We start from the raw sequence: 22,946 nt of genomic DNA, 5'->3' as shown, positions 1-22,946 counted from the left end.
ACACTCATCCCTGCAGCACATTTCAAATCAAGTTAGCACAAAAATAACACCCAACTACAAAAGAGAAAAAAAGAAACATGGGTTGTCTCCCAAGAAATGCCTGATTTAACGTCACGAAACGATGCTGAATACTATCAGTTAAAATGAATGACCACCGCGACATTGCCATCTCCAACTTTTCCCCAATAGTGATTCACTCAGTGACCATTGACTCGGAATACCTTATTGTTTTTGTTCTTCAAGTCCAATGCACCAAAAGGTGTTATACCCACAATCTCAAAAGGACCACTCTATTTAAACTTTAACTTCCCGGGGAACATCCTCAACCGTGAGTTAAACAACAACACAAGATCGCCCACCTTAAACTCTTTGATCTAAATGTATTTATCATAAAGATATTTCATATTTTCTTTGTACAAGGATGAACTTGCATATGCATGGTACCGGAACTCATTCAATTCATTCAAATGTGCAACTTTCAAGTTAACGGCTACATCCAAATCAAGATTCAACTTCTTTAAATCCCCACAAGTTCCACTGGAAGATGTCAAGATTTTCCCAACACCAACCGATATGGAGACATTCTGATAGGTATCTTGTAAGCCGTCCGATAAGCCCATAATACATCATCAAGCTTCTTGGACCAATCCGTCCGGTTAACATTCACTATTTTGAACAAAATACTCTTTATCACTCGGTTGGAGACTTTCACTTGACTGCTAGCTTGTGGATGATAGGGAGTCATGACTTTATGAGTAACACCATACTTGCTAAGTAAGGTGTCAAAAGCCTTGTTGCAAAAATGTGACCCCCTATCGCTTATAATAGCCCGTGGAGTACCAAACCTTGTGAAGATATTATTCTTCAAGAACTCCACCACACTTCTCGCCTAATTGTTGGGTAGAGTAACGACCTCAACCCATTTGGACACATAATCAACCACGACCAAGATGTAGATGTTTCCACAAGAACTCACAAAAGGACCCATGAAGTCAATACCCCACACATCAAAAATATCAATCTCCAAAATGGTAGTGAGAGGTATTTCATTCTTCTTTGAGATTCCATCGGCCCGTTGACATTAATCACATCTTTCACTACCTCACTAGCATCCTTGTGGAGAGTGGGACAATAGAAATCACAACTTAGCACTTTGGTGGCCGTTCTTGCTCCACCATGATTACCGCCATATGGCGAAGAATGACAAGCCCAAAGAATTTCACCTTGCTCTTTTTTGGTATACCTATTCTAATGTGATGACCGAAAAGGTCATCACTTGTTTTAAATTAAATTTTGTATTTCCAAGGCCTTGAAAACCTCATTTAGAGTTAACTCGATCTGCGTACGCAGTCCGAGCGTGTAGCCGGAAAGCTTAAATGTGAAAATCTGTGAAAAATGATAAGCTTTGACTGTAAAATGAATTAATTTGACTTCGGTCAACGTTCTGGGTAAACGGACCTGGCCCCGTGATTTGATGGTCCTGGAGGGTTCGTAGGAAAATATGATACTTGAGTGTATGCTCAGAATCGAATTCCGAGGTCCTAAGCCCGAGAAATGAATATTTAAAGGAAATTATTTTCTAAAATTGTTTAAAGAAAATTGAAATGAAATTTTCTTAGAACATGATGGTATCAAGCCCGTATTTTGGTTCCGGTGCCCGGTACAAGTCTTATATATGATTTAAGACGTTTCTGTGGAATTTGGTGAAAAAAGGATGTCATATGACGTGATTTGGACTTAAATCGCAAAGTTGATGTTTAAAGAAGTTTTGAGAAAATTTCATTGATCTCGAGATTTAATTTGATGTTCATGATGTTATTTTGACGATTTGATTGCACGAATAAGTCCGTAGGATGTTTTTGAGAATTTTGTGTATATTTGGTTTGGAGACTCGAGGGCTCGGGTGAGTTTCGGGTAGGTTCCGGGATGCCTTAGGCCCAAAAAACACAGTTGTTGCTGGTTCAAAGAAGTTGTAGGTCTCTGAACCCGCCAGTGCGGTCCGCACAAAAATGTGTGCGACCACCGAAGGAGGCCAGTTCGGTCCACGGTCGGCTTTGTGCGGTGCACGGTGGAGGCTTGTATGGCTGCAGTCCATTTCGTGCGGTCCGCACAGGGCACTGGACCGCAGTACCCTCAAGAAGGCCTGTGTGGCCCAGTCTATTTTGTGCGGTCCGCACAGGGGGCTGAGAGGGGTATAATAGACGGGATTTTCAGTGATTTTTCATTTTTCAAAACTCCAAAAACATAAGAGGCGATTTTTCAAACAATCCTTCTTCTCCAAAACGTTGGTAAGTGATTTCTAACTCATTTTCTTCACTCTTAACATCTTTTAACATGATTTCAACTCAAAATCAATGATTTTCATGGGGAAAATTGGGTGTTTTGGGTAGAACCTAGGTTTTTCATAAATTAGGGATTTGAACCTCGATTTGAGGTCCGATTTTAAAAAAAATTATATATTTGAGTTAGTGGGGGAATGGATAATCGAGTTTTGGTTCGAACCTCAGGTTTTGACCACGTGGGCCTGGGGGCAATTTTGACATTTTGGGTAAAAACTTTGGAAAACTCATTTTCATGCATTCAAATTGACTCATTTAGCATTTATTGATGTAATTAAGTAACTTGTGGCTAGATACAAACAAATTGGCGGTAGAATCAAGGGGTAAAGCTATAATTAAAACTTAAAGTTGTGTTCGAGGCATTGAGGTAAGTGTTCGGTCTAACCTTAGCTTGTGGGATTAGGAGTTGAGTCCTATTTGCTAATTGTTTCTTGTTGAGTATGACATATAGGCATGGTGACGAGTATCTATACGTTGGTGTCGAGCATGACCGTGAGTCCTAAATTGATACTTGTTGTATTCTTAAATGATACTATGAATGCTATAATGGGTAAATTCTTGATAATGAGTAAAGACTTAAGTTTATTTTCATGGAAGATACTTATGATTGAGAAATGGTGATAATTGAGATGAGTAGGAGTTCAGTTAAGATTGGTTATAGCCGATTCTCCCTTACCGGGACGTATATACTTATGCTGTTGAATTCCCTTGCCGGGATAGTATAGTTTATTGTTGACCCCTTGCCGGGACTGTTATTATGATCATTGTTGACTGTATATTTGGGACGGGTTGAACGCCACAATATTATTATATATATTTATGGATTGGGTTGCACGCCGCAATAGATATTATATATATTTATGGATCGGGTTGCACGCCGCAACAAATATTATGTTGGATCGGGTTGCACGCCGCAACAGATATTATATTGGATCGGGTTGCACGCCGCAACAGATATTATATTGGATCGGGTTGCACGCCGCAACAGTTATATATGTGGATCGGGTTGCATGCCGCAACAATATTAAATGATAAGGGATTGGGTTGTGCGCCACAATAATGTTGTTATTGTATTGTTGTAGCTATTGAATTGTCCTTTCATATCTTATTAAGTTGCTGTTGGATTTGATATGTTCCCCGAAGCATGTACCCCCTCCCATTTAAACTACTTATTCCTGTTTATTTCCCGCCATATGTTATATAACTGCACAGGTTTATCTAGAGTCCGGTCCTAGCCTCATCACTACCTCACCGAGGTTAGGCCAGACATTTACCAGCACATGGGGACGGTTGTGCTGATGCTACACTCTGCACTCTGTGTAGATACCGGAGCAACATTGGGTCAGTAGCTTGGGAGCCAGCCTTCAGTCCACAGAGATTCCGAGGTAGTCCTACAGGCGCCCGCAAGCCCGGCGTCTCTTCTATCTATTACTATGTTCTGTTATCACTTGTATCCGAGACAGACTGTGTTTCTTTCCTTCAGACATTTGTATGTAGTAGTCATAGACGGTCCGTGAATGTTGTGACATCGGTTTCTAGGTAGAGACATATGTTGGCTTTTCATATCGATTTTGGTATTATATTCATCTAAGTCTTCCGTTTAATTTCATCTTCCGCTATTATTTAAATGTTTATCACCTGTTAATGCAAGTTAATAAAAGGCTTAAAATAAAGTAGTTAAAGATTTCCAAATTTTCCCGGCTTGCCTAGCTTCTACGAGTAGGCGCCATCATGACTCCCGAGGGTGGGAAAATACGGATTGTGACAAGTTGGTATGAGAGCTCTAGGTTACATAGGTCTCACAATTCACGGACAAGCTTAGTAGAGTCTGAGGGATCTGTATAGAGACGTCTGTATTTATCCCCCAGAGGCTACAGAGTTAGGAAAAACTTCACATTTGTTCTTTCTTGTCATGCGGTTCTGTTTCTCACTTCTACTCTATTCTTTCGCAGATGGCGAGAACACGCGCTTCCTCATCCACCGCTCAGCAGCCCGATCACCCAGCAGCAGCTCCCACGAGGGGTAGAGGGAGAGGCCGTGGTAGGGGCAGAGCTCAGCCCCGAGCAGCAGCACCAGTGGCGAAGCCTCAAGTTGATTTTGATGAGGATGTTTAGGGCCCAACAGTTCTGGTGGGCCTAGCTCAAGTCCAAGAGGGGTTTATTGCTACCCCAGTTCTTCAGGATGCTCTGGTCTGATTAGTGGGCCTCATGGAGAGTGTTGTCACACCTCCTTTTTACCTACACCCCGAAAGAGTATAAGGGAGTTTTTCAAATTAAAGGACAATCAAAACGGGATTATATTATTAAAAGATCCAGATTCGCCACTTGGGATAATTATGATTTCCCAAATCACCGGTTCAAATCCCAAATCGAGGAAAAGATTGACTCCGTATTACAGTCTGCGAACCAGAAATCCGAGTAAGGAATTCTGTTAACCCGGAAGAAGGTGTTAGGCATTCCCGAGTTACATGGTTCTAGCACAGTCGTTCAACTATTATAATTGGCCTATTACCTGATTTTAGAACACTTTTGAACCTGTGTGCATTTTAACTTTAAACCGCTTTTAATGCATTTTTAGAAAGATTTCAACATTATACAAAATACGTCTTTGGATCACGTCACATGAAATGAACCCGTGATCTGCGACATATTTTATCCAACGTTGTTAGGATTTGGATTTGGGTCACATGAAATGCACACCCAAGTTTAAGGAAAGTAAATTATTAAAATAACGCACCTAAAGTAGCTACGCATTTGCAACTTTGCGAGGGCCATGGGAAATTCGCTAAATGGTGCGCCTCGATTCCTAAGGATAAAACAAAATTAATTAAAACGAGGGTCATACGATTGTGATTTTGTTCGGCACGACACACCTTGAATTATTTCAACAAAGAGGTTTCTAAATTAAAACAAGAGGGCCATAAACTATTTTATTGAATATGGCTCACCTCGATTACTTAATGAACCTAAAAAATTAGGGAAATGGACTACAAGGATCCTAACTAATCATTCAGAGTTATGCAAAAGGAAATGAACAGGTAGTGATTTCAAATGACTCAACGTTTTTTTTTCTTAAAAAAAATGCCTTTGCGCGAAAGTCCAAATAAATGAGAGGATGACACTCTTTGCAACGAAGCAAATTCAAAAGGGAAAAAGCAAACCATTGCCAAATATATTCAAATCTGGGTTCAAAATGATCTCAATTTCAATAGGATCAAATGCAGCCAAATACTGCACATGCGTCTGAAGTGTGATTCTAGCATTTGGGCTAACATTAAGCCCAATGCTCATAATAAGATGCAAACCTAATCAGGAAGACATGCTGCTAGTTTGCCATTTTACCTTTGCATTTTTAAAACTTGATAAATCACAAGTAGACCAAACAAGTATTCTGAGATTCAATCGTATTCAACAGGCCATATGCTCTTACTCTTTTAAACAACTTGAGCCTTTTTTTTACTAACAAAATTCTATATACACTGCACTCTAAGAGAAACATTTAACTATCCTAACTTCATGAACATCCACAACCATCAATACTGACAACAATCTAAATGAAACTACACAGTAAAAGTATTCCAGGTAATCCATACCCTAAGTTTAATATGAAGAATTTAAACTACATAGTTCAATCAAACAAATTCCCCAATCTATGACATTCCTAAGTTAAATGCATTAATAGGAGCTTACATTATCCAAGCTAAACTCAATTGACCAATATAATACATCACATCTAGAAGACAAAATTGAAACAATACTATATAAATCAGACTAAACTAAAATTATGCTTTAAGACAGCTTTTCATTTCATTCTGCAAATCCATTTCATAAACCATTGAGGTTCAAGAGCGCGTACCTGATGATAAACAAAGGAAACACCAAAGAAATGAAAGATCAGCAGCCAGCAGAAGCTGGAAAACAGCCCAGATTTAACCAGAACAACAATGAATAGCCCAAGATGAATCAATGAAACAGTATATGGATAGAAAAACTTGGACCAGTACTTTCAGAACCCCAATTCAAACCATTTTTCAACACCAAAGAGAATGAGAAACTGTTTAGGAATGGAAAACTTCAAAATTCAAGGCAGAGAACACAATGGAACCGTAATCTCTCAAACTTTCAGCCGTTTTGTGATTTTTCTGGGTTTTTTCGCTTAATTTCTGACTTGAGTGTCAAGTTAGGATGCCTTTATAGGCAAGCTATTAGGGCAGCTTAAAGAAAATCAAGTTTGCACATTGCACCTTCTGAAATTTTCATTTTAGCCTAGGTGCCCTTAGTTTAATTTTCAGAATTCAAAATAGCCCCCACCCCAGCTTCCTAGAAGCTTCCCTAGGCTGCTACAAAAATATTCCCTATGCCAATTTTCCAAGCTACCCCTCAGACCCCCTGAAAATTACTTCAGAAATCCAAACGGGTCAAATTGACCCAAAGATATAGACCAAATTAAACGGGCTACATTTGCAAAATGAGTCGGCAACAACTAAAAGCCCAAATCATACATTAAAACCCCTAAATTCTATAAGCCTCTGAAAGGCAGAATAATCCAAGTACTGGAATAATTTTCATAATTAAAAACCTAAACTAAATTACTGCTAATTAACACATGTAAAGGGAATTAACTAAAATATTAAACGAACTAATTAACTGAAAATATTCCGCATTAACCATGCATGAACAACAAAACTCCGGAACAACTAAGATAATCCAAGAAAAGGAGACGAAGTAGAAAAATAAAAGAAAAGATAAATAAATAAAAAACAAAAAGGAAGATACCTAAAACCGGCCCGAAGCAGACTTAATAAACCTTGAAGGACTCTTCGATTTCTTGACCGGAATAGACCTTAACTGTGTGTTTCCATGCAAAAACACACGAATAACGTCTATTACGGTCTTAAATCTTCAAACGGGCCCGTTGATTTGGACTTTGGGATTTAGGGTTCTTCTCTTCAGATCAAGATTCGAGAAGTTCCTGGGAGATTCGAAAGAAACCAAGTCGAGCTTTGGACATAGGAGGGTGAAGAGGTGCTCGGGTGTTAATTTTGTGAGGATTGGAGGAGGATCCGCCACCCTAAGGCGGTGGGAAAAGGGGGCGGGGGGCTAGGGTTCAGGGAGTGTCTCTGAGAGGGAGATAAAAGAGATGAGAGATGGGGGGAAGGGGGGGGTCAGGAATTCGGACATTCATATATTAAACCCACCCCCACTTCCTAGCCGTTGGATCTCAAAACCTCGACGGCCAGATCAAAACTAGCCTAAACGGGGTCGTTTTGGTTGGGGGGTGGGTTGGACCGGGTTACAGGGACAGGTTGGGTTTAGGGAGTGGGTTTCAGGGGAAAATGACTTGGGTTGGTGTAAAACTCTAAAGACTTGGCCCAAATCTATTTTTTTCATTCTTTTTCTTTATCTTATTTCAAATCAATTTTTCCAAAAAATCTCTTTTTTTCAAAATTAAAATAAAATCTGAATTAAATCCTAAAACCCAATTAACCTATCAAAAATACTAATTAAACCTAAATAGTTATCACAATTGATTAAGAAAATAAATTAAAGGAAAACTACTCAAAAATCAAAATTAAAATTAAAAGTGAAAATTAAACTTTTTTTTTTTGTAATTTTTCCATTTTTTATAAACAACTAATTTTCTAATTAGTTTTAAAATGTAGAATTAAATTATAAATACAAATGCCACGTATTTTTGTATTTTGCATTAATTAAACAAAGTTAACATGCACAGACAATATGCAAATAATAATAGAAAATGCCACAAAAATCCACAAAATTGTAAATAATGGAAAAATTATTTTGTTTTGAATTTATGGGAGTAATTCATATAGGGCAAAAATCACGTGCTCACAGCTGCCCCTCTTTGCTCGGAAACACGAAGAGTTTTCGTGCAAAGATAAAGTGAGCGTATACGAGAGATTTTTGCCCGCTGAATACTCCGTGGGAAGCATTTTTAAAAAATTTGACCGCACCCTACTTCCGAGGTTGCCTACATATTCTTGGCTAAAAAGGAATCAGGTCAGTGTAGTTCGGAAAGTTTCGGTAGCTTGGACTACCATGAAGCTGTGATTCCACTGTTGTTGTTGTTGTTGCTACTGCTTACTGAACTCCTTATTACACTATGTCAAAATAAAAAGAAGCTAGACTAGACTATGATCTGTGCATTACAAAAATCCTATCTATATCTTCAAACTTGCTCTTGTGGTTCTTGTTGCCTTGTTGACTTGTATTCTCCCAGCGAAATCCCTTTGTTGCCGACTTGAATTGTAATTTGAGATGTTTTTCCTTTTCTCCAGGTGGACGCCTGATTGCTGAACTCGAATTTTACTCTGAGATGCTTTCCCTTTCCTAGGTGGATGCGTGACTGCTGAACTTCAACTGTATTCCCGTGCTCTCCAGGTGGGTGCCTCACCGCTGAATTTGAATTGTATTCTCGTACTCTCCAGGTGGGCGCCTGACTGCTGAACTTGAACTGTATTCCCATGCTCTCCAGGTGGGCGCCTGACTGCCGAACTTGAACTGTATTCCCGTGCTCTCCAGGTGGGCGCCTAACTGCCGAACTTGAACTATATTCCCGTGCTCTCTAGGTGGGCGCCTGAATGCTGAACTTGAATTGTATTCCCGTGCTCTCCAGGTGGGCGCCTGACTGCTGAACTTGAATTGTATTCCCGTGCTCTCCAGGTGGGTGCTTGATTGCTGAACTTGAATTGTATTCCCGTGCTCTCAAGGTGGGCGCCTGATTGCTGAACTCGAACTGTTTCTCCCTGTTCTCTAAGTGGGTGCCTGACTTCAACAAAAATAGACAAAACAAAGAAAATTTTCTGCCCCAGTTTGGTAGCTGGGCACATCTGTGAGTGTTAAACTGAATCATGTTATCAAACATTATCAAGAATTTGAAAGCTAGATCTCGTTATCCAGGGGGTTCCTGACAATTCCTATTTAAATGACAATTTTAAAGCTAAATTATGTCTTCTGAAGATATGTCTTATGCTAAGTCTTGTTATCCAAGCAAGTTTTAAAATTACATCCCATTATCCAGGAGGGTCCTGAAAACTCCTAATTGAATCCTATCTTAAACATGCAAACTTTGAAGCCAACTTATATTCCTTTGGGGTATATTTATGCTAGATTATGCTACTCATGATTGTTTTGAATTTTAAACTAGGTCCCATTTTCTAGGAGGGTCCTGAAAATTTACGGTCAAACCTGTCTGGTGATTGCTTTTCCTTACGGAGGGTTTCTCTGAAACAAACAAAATTTTCTACCCCTGTTTCAATCAAAGAAAAATCTTGTCAGTTTAAAATCTGGTGGTTGGTTTGTGGCCTTGACTTTGAGGGTGATTGCTTCTCCACTTCCCATGATAACTTTGACTTCCACTCGAAAACCTTGCTAACCACTTTCTCTGTCATCCTTATCACAGAAAATACCTCTTCTTCGTTCAGACCCAATACCCTCTATCTGTTGCATTGCTCATGAACTGACATTTACCAAACCTTTGTGTCTCACATGAATCCCAAAGCACGTCAATTGCCACCCACTCAGTGCGTATGCTGTTCTTTCTTGACTTAAACCACTGGCCTTGGCCTTGAGGTCTATTGCTCCTTCACTTGCCATGATAAGTTTGATTTTTGCTTGGAAGACCTTGCTTGTCACTGGTTAACCACTTTCTTTGTCAATCTTATCATAGAAAATACCTTTGATCCGTTCACCCTACACCCTCCATCTGTTGTATTGTTCATGAATTGATATATACCAAACCTTTGTATTTCACATGAATCCCAAAGCATGTTGATAGTTACCAACTCAGTGTGCACGTGGTTCTTTCCTAATTTATGTCACTTTGATGTGCTGACCAGATCCCATTTTGTGTAATTGGAAAACTGGTGGCAAATTTTGAAGTCATTTCTCACTCTTTTTGACCAACCAGACTCAGGAAGAGGAAGTAAACAAGACAAAAGGAACAGAGTAAAGGACAAAGGAAATAGATGATTCCTATAAGAAAACTACAAAGTAGAAACCTATCAGATGTGGATACCAACTCTAATGACCATGACATGCACCTGTGGCCTATTCTATTGAGCAAGTTTGATGTTCAACTCCTGTTATACCCCTAAACCATGAAACTGGGCTTCAATGCTCCGATTATCCAATCTGATTCATAATCCTTATTCGACTTGAAGTGCCCGAAGGGTTTTCACCATCAATCCTCTCTCATTTTGTTTTTTATCTCAACTTATCGTCGCCTTACGGTGCCCGCAAGGGTTTTCACCAATAAGACTCTCTTATTTTTGATTTCTCTCAACTCTCATCGCCTTACGGTACCCATGAGGGTTTTCACCAGTAAGACTCTCTCATTTTCATTATTTTTCTGCTTGGACCAGAGTGTTGCCCCTGGTATGAATTACCTCTCCTTGCTTGACTTGGCATCTCTCGAAGACTGATCGGAAGGTCTTTCTTTGGACTGTAATGTGGGCTTTTGGATAAGGTTAAAAATAAAGGATATCAAAGGCTCAAAACAATTCACATGGGTTCAAAATTACAACTTTCGGAATCATATTTCTTACAACAACCACAACTTCTGCCCCAGTTTCTTGCTTGGGGACTTTTGGATTTTTATTTTGATGGGACTGAACTGTAAGGCTGCCTACGTATCCTTAAAAGGAATCAGGTCAAACATAATTCATGTCATAGGAATTGCTCTGTTGTTGTGATTTTTCTTTTTCTTTCTCTTTTCTTTTCTTTTCTTTCTTCCTTTTTCTCTTTTTGTTGTTTTGTTGTTTTTTCTTTATTCTTTTTCCTCTTTTTTTTCTTTTTTTTTTCTTTTTTTTCTTTCAATTTTCATCTTTTATTTTCTCTCTTTTCCTTTACTTATCTTTCGCGCTTGCGTTTTTTATCTTTGCTACTGATTCCAAAAGAGGGTACGAAAGGAAGTAAATAAGGCTCAAAAGGGGTAACAAAGGATAAAGTGTTTAGATATCAAAACAAAATCCCTTCGTCATTTTAATCTCAAAGCATGCCAGATGCAAACAACACAATTAAACAAACCAAAGAAATCACACATAATATCTTTTGACTGCATCAGAATTGATAGCCATATCCACACATTTGCCTTCTACAACTGTTAAGTACAAAGCACCATTGGACAACACTCTCACTCTCGTTACCACGAACGGCTCCTGTCAATTTGGGCAAACTTGCCTTTAGCTTCAATCCGATGCGGCATGATGCATTTCAATAGGGTTTCTTTATGTTCTATCTTCCCCAGTTTCACACAATTCGGGCTTGAAGCTTAAAATGCCTTTACTTATTTCCCCCGAATGTCCCTACATCTTAAACATTGTTTCATTTCTTCGTGATTAGACTGACTTTAAAAACCAGGATGAGAATTACGCGTGCATGTCATGTCACTAGAGTCAACAGGAAAAGAACTATAAAAAGAAAAGAGAATTAAACGAAAATGACTAGAAATCACAGAAAACAGAAAATTGCATTAGACAGATGGTGAAAGGGTTTGGACAACAAAACAAACAAACTAAATTGGGGTTACAAACCTAGAACAAACCTAGACAACACTAAACGGGCTACTATGACTAAACAAACTAGGCAAAATAAAAGGATAGAAGAGTTTGAGTCACAAGACAATATCCGGATTACAACCCTGAAATAACCCGGACAGCAGAAATGACAACAAAATAAACCACTAAAACTCCTCCCTGGCTAACCAAGAAAAGATCATCTTTCCAATCATCAAACTCAACATCTTAGCCACTGACTTCTGCATCAACAATACTAGGACCTTCACAAGTCTCCATAACATTGTTCTTAACAGATTGCCTTTGGGTTCCCTTTGCCTGCTCATTCTTAGGATCAACCTCTGATAGCGCTGAAAGCTTCGTAGCACGTGGACCTCCGAGGATCCTATAAGAATTCTCATATTCCTTTTCAAAATAAATCATACCCACCATATGCGTCTCATTATGCACAAGTGACGAACTTTGGCTAGTGTCTGCTACATCTGGATTTTGCACGACAATGTTGCCTGCATCAATAAGCTTCTGAATCGCGTTCTTCAGATTCCAACACTTCTCTATGTCATGCCCCGGGGCATCTGAGCAATATGCGCACCTTTGAGAAAAATCAAACTTCTTTGGAAGAGGGTTTGATATTTTTATCTGGATCGACTTCAACATGTCCAATTTCCTTAGCCTTTGGAACAGACTAGCATATGACTCTCCTAATGGATGTTTTCTTCTTCCACAACCTCTCGTTCTTAAATGCTTGATTGGGCCGGAAACCTGATCTAGAGGGGTTTTGGTAGGTTCGTGGGGGTGGATAGGCATTTTATAGAGCTGGGTACTAGGAAAGTGATGTACGACTTTGGGAGTTATGTGGAGAGAATTAGCATTGGGGAGGGTCATCTGGTGCACAAGGATATCCACGGGGACGATGTCGAGGCTGGAAGTGTTGAGCAGGAAGGCCCATCTGATCATCTTTTCTGTTTCTCTTTCTTCCACCCAAGCTTACTGGGATGTTCTGAATGTCTTACGAACAACTCATGATTTTGCCTGACTTGATTCCCTCTTCTACTAGCTCCCCTATTTTTAACACATCATTGAAAGGCTTTTCTAAGGCCAGGATTAAATGACTGAAGTAGGTGGGCCCCTGGGCTTGTAGGAAAAGCTCAACCATTTCTTCTTCACCAATCGGGGTATTGACTCGAGCAGCTTGCTCCCTCCATCTGAGCCCAAACTCCCTAAAGCTTTCCTCCGGCTTCTTTTCCATTTTAGATAGGGAGGAGCAGTCTGGGGTAACACTTGATCTGTATTGAAAGCACCGAACAAAATCTTGAGCCATGTCACTCAATGTAGGCCACTTACCAACATCTTGACGATTATGCCATTCCAAAGCTGCCCCAGTCAGGCTCTCACTGAAATACGCCATCAACAAATCATCTTTCTCGCCAACACTTCTTATTTCACTGCAATAATCCCTCAAATGTGCTATCGGATCTCCACACCTATCATACAAGTTAAACTTTGGCACTTTAAACCCCGCAGGCAGACAAATGTCGGGGGACATAAACAATTCTTTGTAAGACATGCTACCCTGGTCTCCCATTCCTTGCTTGTTCTTTAAGGACTGTTCTATGCCTTTCAGCTTCATGGGTATCCCATCTCACCCTTTTAGTCATGTGAACTTTTCATTTTCAACATGAGGCTCATCCCACGTGCCCTGCTTGTATGAGTTGGGAACCTTGTGGGCAACCTTTGAGGGGTAATATTGGGCATCATGAGCTTTGAGTGGGTGTTCATTGTTGGGGATGGTGGATAAGACAGGAGGGTAATTTTTGGGAAAGGTAACTGGAAGATGAGTGATGGAGCTACTAGGGCGGTTGGGAAAGCCATGATAAGCGGGTGGATCTGGAGAGTATGGTGGATCATCTGGTACTGTGACCAGTGTTTGGGTAAGGGTAGCATTTAGGAAGCTAGGAGGTGGCGGGGGTGGTGCCTTCCTAGTCATCCAAGCATGATACATGTCTGTCATGTGTTGTCCTAACATCCTTACCTCATCAGCCAAACCAATGTCCCTTTCAACCAACTGCTTTCGGGCACCGGTATTAACCAACCCAATTTTGTTGTTGTCCGCCCTTGCCTTTCGGATTTATGTTGCGGAGAGGATTTACTACTTCGGTAACCACAAACCAACCACCTTTCCGTGATGAATTGTCAACAACAAACTTGTTAGTGTTTTGAGCTTAACAGATAGGCAACCGCACATTTGGGGAATGAATGCACCTAAGCACCATTTCTATTATGCATTTGATCGGTTGCTTGCGTCATCTCGGCTTTTCCTTATTTCCATTTGCAACTTCTTCTCCTTTCTTTTCGCTCATGCCTTTCTATGCTTGATTTCTCTTTGTTTTTATCCTCTCATTTCTCTCTCTTGTTTTGCCATTGTTTCCTCCACATGGTTTCTTATTTTTCCCTCTTTTCTTTTCTTGTTTTTTTCTTTGTCTTTCCTCCTTTTTTCCTCTTTTTTTTCTTTTGGTTATGGTCGAATTCTATGGAGATTGCCTACGTATCATGACCCCGCATGAATCAAACCGAGCGTAGTTCTGGGGATAAGTGCAAAAATAAATATAAAATATTTGGGATTTTCAAATTTTTCCATAAAAATAAAATAGTTGTGATTACAACGGCTCATCCTACCAAATTATAAAACTGACAGACTCGAAAAGGGAAATTAACAGACTCCGACGAACTCAAAACAGACTAATAGACCCTAGCAGAAAGCTGAAAATATAGACTCGAAAAAAAACTAACAGACTCCAATAAAAGAAATACAGACTCGCAAAACAGCCTAACAGACTCCAATGAAAATCATGAAAACATTAATGCCTCAAATGCTCCTGGGGCCCGCGGGACGTCATTCGGTCTTGCCATGGGCCTATATGCAAGATCCCTTTGAAGCCTCTCCAAGTCACTCATTATCTGTCGGACAAACGTCATCACTGCCTCAAAGAAAGTGGTGCGAGTCATATCCTCACATGCTTGGCATTTCACAATAATGTAGTCGGCAATGGCTCTGACCCGCTCTCGGATTCTACCCTTTTCCTGAAGCAGACGCCCGACCTACTGATTCTGGGCTTCTAACACCTGAGTGTCGTGAAGGTGTTGATTTTGCAACTGTTGTATTCCTTCCTCCATCTGAGCCCATCAAATCATAACAATGTTCCCTATCAGCTTTGAAATCTTTAACCTGCTTGGCTGCCTCATTCTCAAAGTAGTTACTTTTCTTTTCAGGCTGGTGATTGTCCCTTCATACTTTCTCTTCATTTGTTGCACAAACTGTGTCCGGCCTTTTGCATTTTCTGCCAATTGAGCCCGGACTTTCGCCAGACTGGCCTCAGACTTTTCTAGGTCATCTTGACACTCAAGGGCTTTCTTTTTCAGACTGCTTATAAGCCTTTCATCCGCTCGGTTTCTTTCCGGGTTTCTAGCAGCTATTTTCATCTTCCGGTTTTGAGCTTTGAGGGCTTCATTTTCCTGAGTTAGTTTTTTCTTTCCCCCTTATCTGCGGCGGCTTGCAAACCATTTTCAAACTGAAGATCCATGACTTGCCTTTCCAACTTGCTTATGGTAGCCCTGTACTCATTTTTTTGGTCAACCAGTCCCATTGCACCTGTACTCCGTCGGTAAATTGTTGGACATGGGGTCTCTTTGCTAGCCTTTCGGGATCCTGATGAACTTGGGATCTTTTACCATACCACGTAGTGTAACTAGGATCCACCTCGCCTCTGGAAAGATCTCGTACTTGAGTTCTAGTCTCTAAAAATCTACACTGATGCCAAATCCAATGTACTTTTTCTTCTGGAATAACGGCTTTTGGTTCCAACTCAATAACCTGCCTACTCAAATCCTCATCATATGGGATGGTTTGGTATCGGCCTAACTGACGTAGAACTCGGTGCGTGGCATAAAGCTGGATACTCCGAAGACCCATCAACAGCAGAAAACATACCTCAGCCAACATATAAATTACTTCACGGACCGAGAGCCAACCAAACGTCCATTCAATCTTGTTTGTAGTCAAGGATCTCAAGTGGGCATGCCATTCTTTTGTACCATCTGGGAACTGATAACCTTCTACCCACTTTTCATGTTTTTCAATGCACTCGAGGCCAGTCATACCACAATTTAAGTATCTGGGACGGTAGGAAAGGTGTTCCTCCATACATAATTGTAACAACATATTGCACCCTTCAAAGAACTTTCCCCCTTCTCGATAAAGGGTCAGAGCTCGGTAAATTTCTGCCAAAATCATCGGCACTATGGTCCCATTTTCCTTTTTCATCATAAAGTCAGCTATCCCCATGAGTCCCAACTCTATATTCCCATCTTTTCTAGGGCAGATAAAAATACCCAGGAATGCCATTATAAAAGCTAATCCTCTCCGACTTCCCACTTGTCTTGGTTTCTCACGTGAGTAAGATCGGTATCTGGCGTCTCGAAGCCACGGGGATTCCTGTAACGTCGGTACAAAAAGTAGAAGGTACAGAATCCTTTGGTTAAATTTCCGTCTCGGATGTCCCAAGTGATGCTTAACAAATCCAAAAATTTGTGAGGGGTTAGTGTTCTAGGTGCCAACGGGTATTGATTTCTAAGATTCCCGTCGAAACTGGTGTAGCCTGCTATCTCTTCCAGTGTAGGAGTTAACTCGAAATTAGCAAAGTGGAATACATTATGTGCTGGGTCCCAAAATGGTATCAAGGCCTCAATCACGTCCTTTTTTGGCTTAACCTTCAAGAGCCCGATAAGACCACGCAACGCTTTTGTCACAACTTTCCTATTGTCGTCCCCCAAATCATGCCACCACATATGTAGCTCCAAAGGGATCTCTTCACGGACTAAGAAAGGTTCATTTTGAGTTGTGCTCATCCTCACATTTATTAGGGTGATTTTCATTAAAAGAAAATTATGAATCATTTTGACTCAAGAAAAATGACCATTTTTTTTCAAAATTTTCACAAAAATATTTGGCTTTGCCAATACGGCCTTCAGCACTTCGAAAACGAAGATTTTAAGGCTGTGTCGGCTAACCAGCCAAAACCTTTAAAAATGACTAAAGGTGGTTGTTCTTGCAAAAACAGCCTTCTGGCGCCCTTCTGAGGGACATTCGGCTATTTTTGATAAGAATGACATCACCTTACTTATTTGCAATAAACATAAAAAATTTTGTTCTTTTTGGGCTATTTTTGCAAAAAAGGAAGTTGGACCCGATGGGGGTTGCCTACGTATCTCACATCCGGTGAGAATCAAACTGGCGTAGTTCGGGAAATTTTGAAAAAACCACTATTTCTCTTTAAAAAACAAAAAATTTCTTCTTCAAAATTTCGACAGAGTTTCTGTATATTTTGGACATTGGTTTTTCAAAAACATGCAATTATCTCTCAGCCCTCACATTGATTTCCCTTCTCTCAACTTTTCCCCTATAAGCCGATCAACATGCAAATCCGAAGCAAATGAATGCACAAGTAGCAAGTAAGAGGCATCAGGATGGTCTTTTTCATTTTTGGTACACCTGTCCTAGACAGACCCAACCCCTGTGTTGAGTCTCCAAAGTCAAATGCATGTGATGCAAACAAACGTTCCTACTAAGGATCCGACATGAGGTCTTGTTATACTAGGTTTGAAAACCTGGGTTCATTGTTCTAGACCCGGCTTATCCGAGCAGACAGCTCGAGCTGAGGGAGGCAGCATACCGAGAATACATAAGCTTCACCGGCTTTGCAACTTGTCCGAACCTCGTTCTAAATTTGGGATATGACTCTAACAGAAGAGAAGTCACACGAAGTGCACACTTATCCATGATTTAGAAGACTCAGAGAGAGGAGGGGTTTCGTAGCAGTTTATATACAGTTCACATAATATCAAAGTGGTAAAAGCAACGATTAGCACATTAGGCCCAAACATGTAACAAAATCAAATAATGGATAAAGCCAACTATAACAATTCATCTAAGCTCGGATTCTTGAACCTTGGACCAGAGATTCTGGGTTCTTGTCTCCAGTAGAGTCGCCAGAGCTGTCACACTTCCTTTTTACCTACACCCCGAAAGGGTATACGGGAGTTTTTCCAATTAAAGGACAATCGAAACGGGGTTATATTATTAAAAGATTCAGAGTCGCCACTTGGAATAATTATGGTGTCCCAAGTCACTGGTTCAAATCCCGAATCGAGGAAAAGACTGACTTTGTATTACAGTCCGCGAACTAGAAATCCGAGTAAGGAATTCTGTTAACCCGGGAGAAGGTGTTAGGCATTCCCGAGTTCTGTGGTTCTAGCACGGTCGCTCAACTATTATAATTGGCATATTACCTAATTTTAGAACACTTTTGAACCTGTGTGCATTTTAACTTTAAACTGCTTTTAATTCATTTTTAGGAAGATTTCAACGTTATACGAAACACGTCTTTGGATCACGTCATATGAAATGCACCCGTGATCTGCGACATATTTTATCCAACGTTGTTAGGATTTGGATTTGGGTCACATGAAATGCACACCCGAGTTTAAGGAAAGTAAATTATTAAAATAACGCGCCTAAAGTAGCTACGCATTTGCAACTTTTCGAGGGCCATGGGAAATTCGCTAAGCGTGCCTCGATTCCTAAGGATAAAACAAAATTAATTAAAACGAGGGCCATGCGATTATAATTTTATTCGGCACGACACACCTCGAATTATTTCAACAAAGAGGTTTCTAAATTAAAACAAGAGGGCCATAAACTATTTTATTGAATATGGCGCACCTCGATAATTAATGAACCTAAACAATTAGGGAAATGGACTACAAGGATCCTAACTAATCATTCAGAGTTATGCAAAAGGAAATGAACAGGTAGTGATTTCAAATGACTCAACGTTTATTTTTTCTTAAAAAAAATGCCTTTGCGCGGAAGGCCAAATAAATGAGAGGATGGAACTCTTTGCAACGAAGCAAATTCAAAAGGGCAAAAGCAAACCATTGCCAAATATATTCGAATCTGGGTTCAAAATGAGCCCAATTTCAATAGGATCAAATGTAGCCAAAATACTGCACATGCGTCTGAAGTGTGATTCTAGAATTTGGGCCAACATTGAGCCCAATGCTCATAATAAGATGCAAACCTAATAAAGAAGACATGCTGCTAGTTTGGCATTTTACCTTTGCATTTTTAAAACTTGATAAATCACTAGTAGACCAAACAAGTATTCTGAGATTCAATTTATTCAACAAGTCATCTGCTCTTACTCTTTTAAACAACTTGAGCCTTTTTTTTACTAACAAAATTCTATATACACCGCACTTTAAGAGAAACATTTAACTATCCTAACTTCATGAACATCCACAACCATAAATACTGACAACAATCTAAACGAAACTGCACAGTAAAAGTATTCCAGGCAATCCATACCCCAAGTTTAATATGCAGAATTTAAACTACATAGTTCAATCAACAAATTCCCCAATCTATGGCAGTCCTAAGTTAAATGCATTAATAGGAGCTTACATTATCCAAGTTAAACTCAATTGACCAATATAATACATCACATCCAGAAGACAAAATTGAAACAATACTACATAAATCAGACTAAACTAAAATTATGCTTTAAGACAACTTTTCATTTCATTCTGCGAATCCATTTCATAAACCATTGAGGTTCAAGAGCGCGTACCCGATGATAAACAAAGGAAACACCAAAGAAATGAAAGATCAACAGCTAGCAGAAGCAGGAAAACAACCCAGATTTAACCAGAACAACAGTGAATAGCCCAAGATGAATCAATGAAATAGTAAATGGATAGAAAAACTTGGACCAGTACTTTCAGAACCCCAATTCAAACCATTTTTCAACACCAAAGAGAATCAGAAACTGTTTAGGAATGGAAAACTTCAAAATTCAAGGCAGAGATTGCAATGGAACAGTAATCTCTCAAACTTTCATCCGTTTTGTGATTTTTTTGGGGTTTTCCTCTTAATTTCTGACTTGAGTGTCAAGTTAGGATGCCTTTATAGGCAAGCTATTAGGGCAGCTTAAAGAAAATCAAATTTGCACTTTGCACCATCTGAAATTTTCATTTTAGCCTAGGTACCCTTAGTTTAATTTTCAGAATTCAAAATAGCACCCACCCCAGCTTCCTAGAAGCTTCCTTAGGATGTTACAAAAATATTCTCTATGCCAATTTTCCAAGCTACCCCTCAGACCCCCTGAAAATTACATCAGAAATCCAAACGGGTCAAATTGACCCAAAGATATAGACCAAATTACGCGGGCTACATTTGCAAGATGGATCAGCAACAACTAAAAGCCCAAATCATACATTAAAACCCCTAAATTCTATAAGCCTCTTAAAGGCAGAATAATCCAAGTACTAGAATAATTTTCATAATTTAAAACCTAAACTAAATTACTGCTAATTAACACAAGTAAAGGGAATTAACTAAACTATTAAATGAACTAATTAACTGATTAAGAAAAGATTCTGAATTAACCATGCATGAACAACAAAACTCCGGAACAACTAAAATAATCCAAGAAGAGGAGACGAAGCAGAAAAATAGAAGAAAAGATAAATAAATAAAAAACAAACAAGGAAGATAACTAAAACTAGCCCGAAGCAGACTTGATAAACCTTGAAGGACTCTTCGATTTATTGACCAGAATAGACCCTAACCGTGTGTTTCCATGCAAAAACACACGAATAATGTCTATTACGGTCTTAAATCTTCAAACGGGCCCATTGATTTGGACTTTGGGATTTAGGGTTCTTCTCTTCAGATCAAGATTCGAGAAGTTCCCGGGGGATTTGAAAGAAATCAAGTCAAGATTTGGACATAGGAGGGTGAAGAGGTGCTAGGGTGTTAATTTGGTGAGGATTGGAGGAGGCGCCACCACCCAAAGGCGGTGGGAAAAGGGGGCGGCAGACTAGGGTTCAGGGAGTGTCTCTGAGAGAGAGATGAAAGAGATGAGAGATTGGGGGGGGGGGTGAGGAATTCGAACATTCATATATTAAAACCACCCCCACTTCCCAGCCGTTGGATCTCAAAACCTCGACAGCCTAGATCAAAACTAGCCTAAACAGGGTCGTTTTGGTTGGGGGAGTGGATTGGACTGGGTTACAGGGACGGGTTGGGTTTGGGGAGTGGGTTTCAGGAGGGAAATGACTTGGGTTGGTGTAAAACTCTAAAGACTTGGCCCAAATCTAATTTCTTCATTCTTCTTTTTGTCCTATTTCAAATCAATTTTTTCAAAAATTCTTTTTTTTTTTCAAAATTAAAATAAAATCTGAATTAAATCCTAAAACTCAATTAACTTATCAAAAACACTAATTAAACCTAAATAGTTATCATAATTGATTAAGAAAACAAATTAAAGGAAAACTACTCAAAAATTAAAATTAAAATTAAAAGTGTAAATTAAACTATTTTTTTGTAATTTTCCCATTTTTTATAAATAACTAATTTTCTAATTAATCTTAAAATGTAGAATTAAATCCTAAATGCAAATGCTATGTATTTTTGTATTTTTTATTAATTAAAGAAAATTAACATGGACAGACAATATGCAAATAATAACAGAAAATACCACAAAAATCCACAAAATTGCAAATAATGGAAAATTTTCTTTGTTTTGAATTTATGGGAGTAATTCATATAGGGAAAAAATCACATGCTCACAAGTGTCACCCGAGAAAGATTGCTTCCTGTAACACCAGCCGTCTCTCAGGCTGGAGGAGGGGCTCAGACTCCTGCTACTCGCACTTCAGAGCAGGTAGCTCCCCAGATTCAGACTCTAGCGGTTCAGCCAGTTGGAGAAGTACAACCAGGTGTGGTTTCTCAGACCGGTGATGGAGAAGCTATGTCTGCCGATATTTTGTGGAGGCTGGATAGGTTCACCAAGCTCTTCACTTCTACTTTCAGCGGTGCATCTAGTGAGGATCCCCAAGATTATCTAGACAGCTGCTACGAGGTTCTCAGGAACATGGGTATTGTTGAGACCAATGGGGTCAATTTTGCTATATTTCGCTTGTCTGGATTCGCTAAGACTTGGTGGAGGGATTATTGCTTAGCTAGACCAGCCGGATCACCAACCTTGACTTAGGAGCAGTTCACACAGCTATTTCTAGAGAAGTTTCTCCCCATTCCTCAGAGAGAGGCCTATCGGAGGCGGTTTGAGCGCCTCCAGTAGGGTTTCATGACTGTTACCCAGTATGAGACCAGATTCATCGACTTGGATCGCCATGCTCTTGTCATACTTCCTACCGAGAGAGAGAGGGTGAGGAGGTTTATTGATAGTCTTATTCAGCCGATTCGTCTTCAGATGGCTAGGGAGACTGAAAGTGAGATTACTTTTTAGGAGGCGGCCAATATGGCCAGGAGAGTGGAGATGGTTTTGTCGCAGAGAGGTGATCATGGGTCTGATAAGAGGCCTCGTCATTCAGGTAGATTCGGTGGTGCCTCGTCCGAAGGCAGAGATTCATATGGTAGAGGCCATCCTCCTAGGCCCTTTCAGTATGCTCTTTAGGTCTCTCATGGTGCTTCAGGTAGCCGTGGTCCGTAGATGCAGTATTTTGATCAGCAGTCCTACAGTGCACCACCAGCTCCTATTAGTGCACCGCCGCTCCAGAGTTTTCGGGGTGGTCATTCAGGTCGCCAGGGTCAATCTCAGTTTCCTCAGCCACAACACTTAGGTGGATGTTTTGAGTATGGTGAGTATGGTCATTTCAGGAGGACTTGTCCGAGGTTGGTGGGTACTCTGTCACAGTAGTAGGGTTCCCGTGCTATGGTTCAGGCACCAGGTGTTCAACATACTGTCCAGCTAGCTAGAGGTGGGGGTAGAGGTGCTAGAGGTGGAGGTAGAGGATTTAGAGGTGGAGCTCAGACCGCTAGAGGTGGAGGCCAGCCAACTGTAGACCGTCCCAGAGATGTAGTCCAGGGTGGTGGGGCCCAGCCCCGATGTTATGCTCTTCTAGCCAGGCCCGAGGCTGAGGCTTCAAATGTAGTTATTATAGGTACGGTTCTAGTTTGTGATAGAGATGCTTCAGTGTTATTTGATCCAGGG

Source organism: Nicotiana sylvestris, chromosome 1 (genome assembly GCF_000393655.2).
Source record: "Nicotiana sylvestris chromosome 1, ASM39365v2, whole genome shotgun sequence".
Classification (NCBI taxonomy): domain Eukaryota; kingdom Viridiplantae; phylum Streptophyta; class Magnoliopsida; order Solanales; family Solanaceae; genus Nicotiana; species Nicotiana sylvestris.
The sequence above is the reverse complement of the archived record's forward strand: the minus strand, read 5'-3'. Positions refer to the sequence as shown.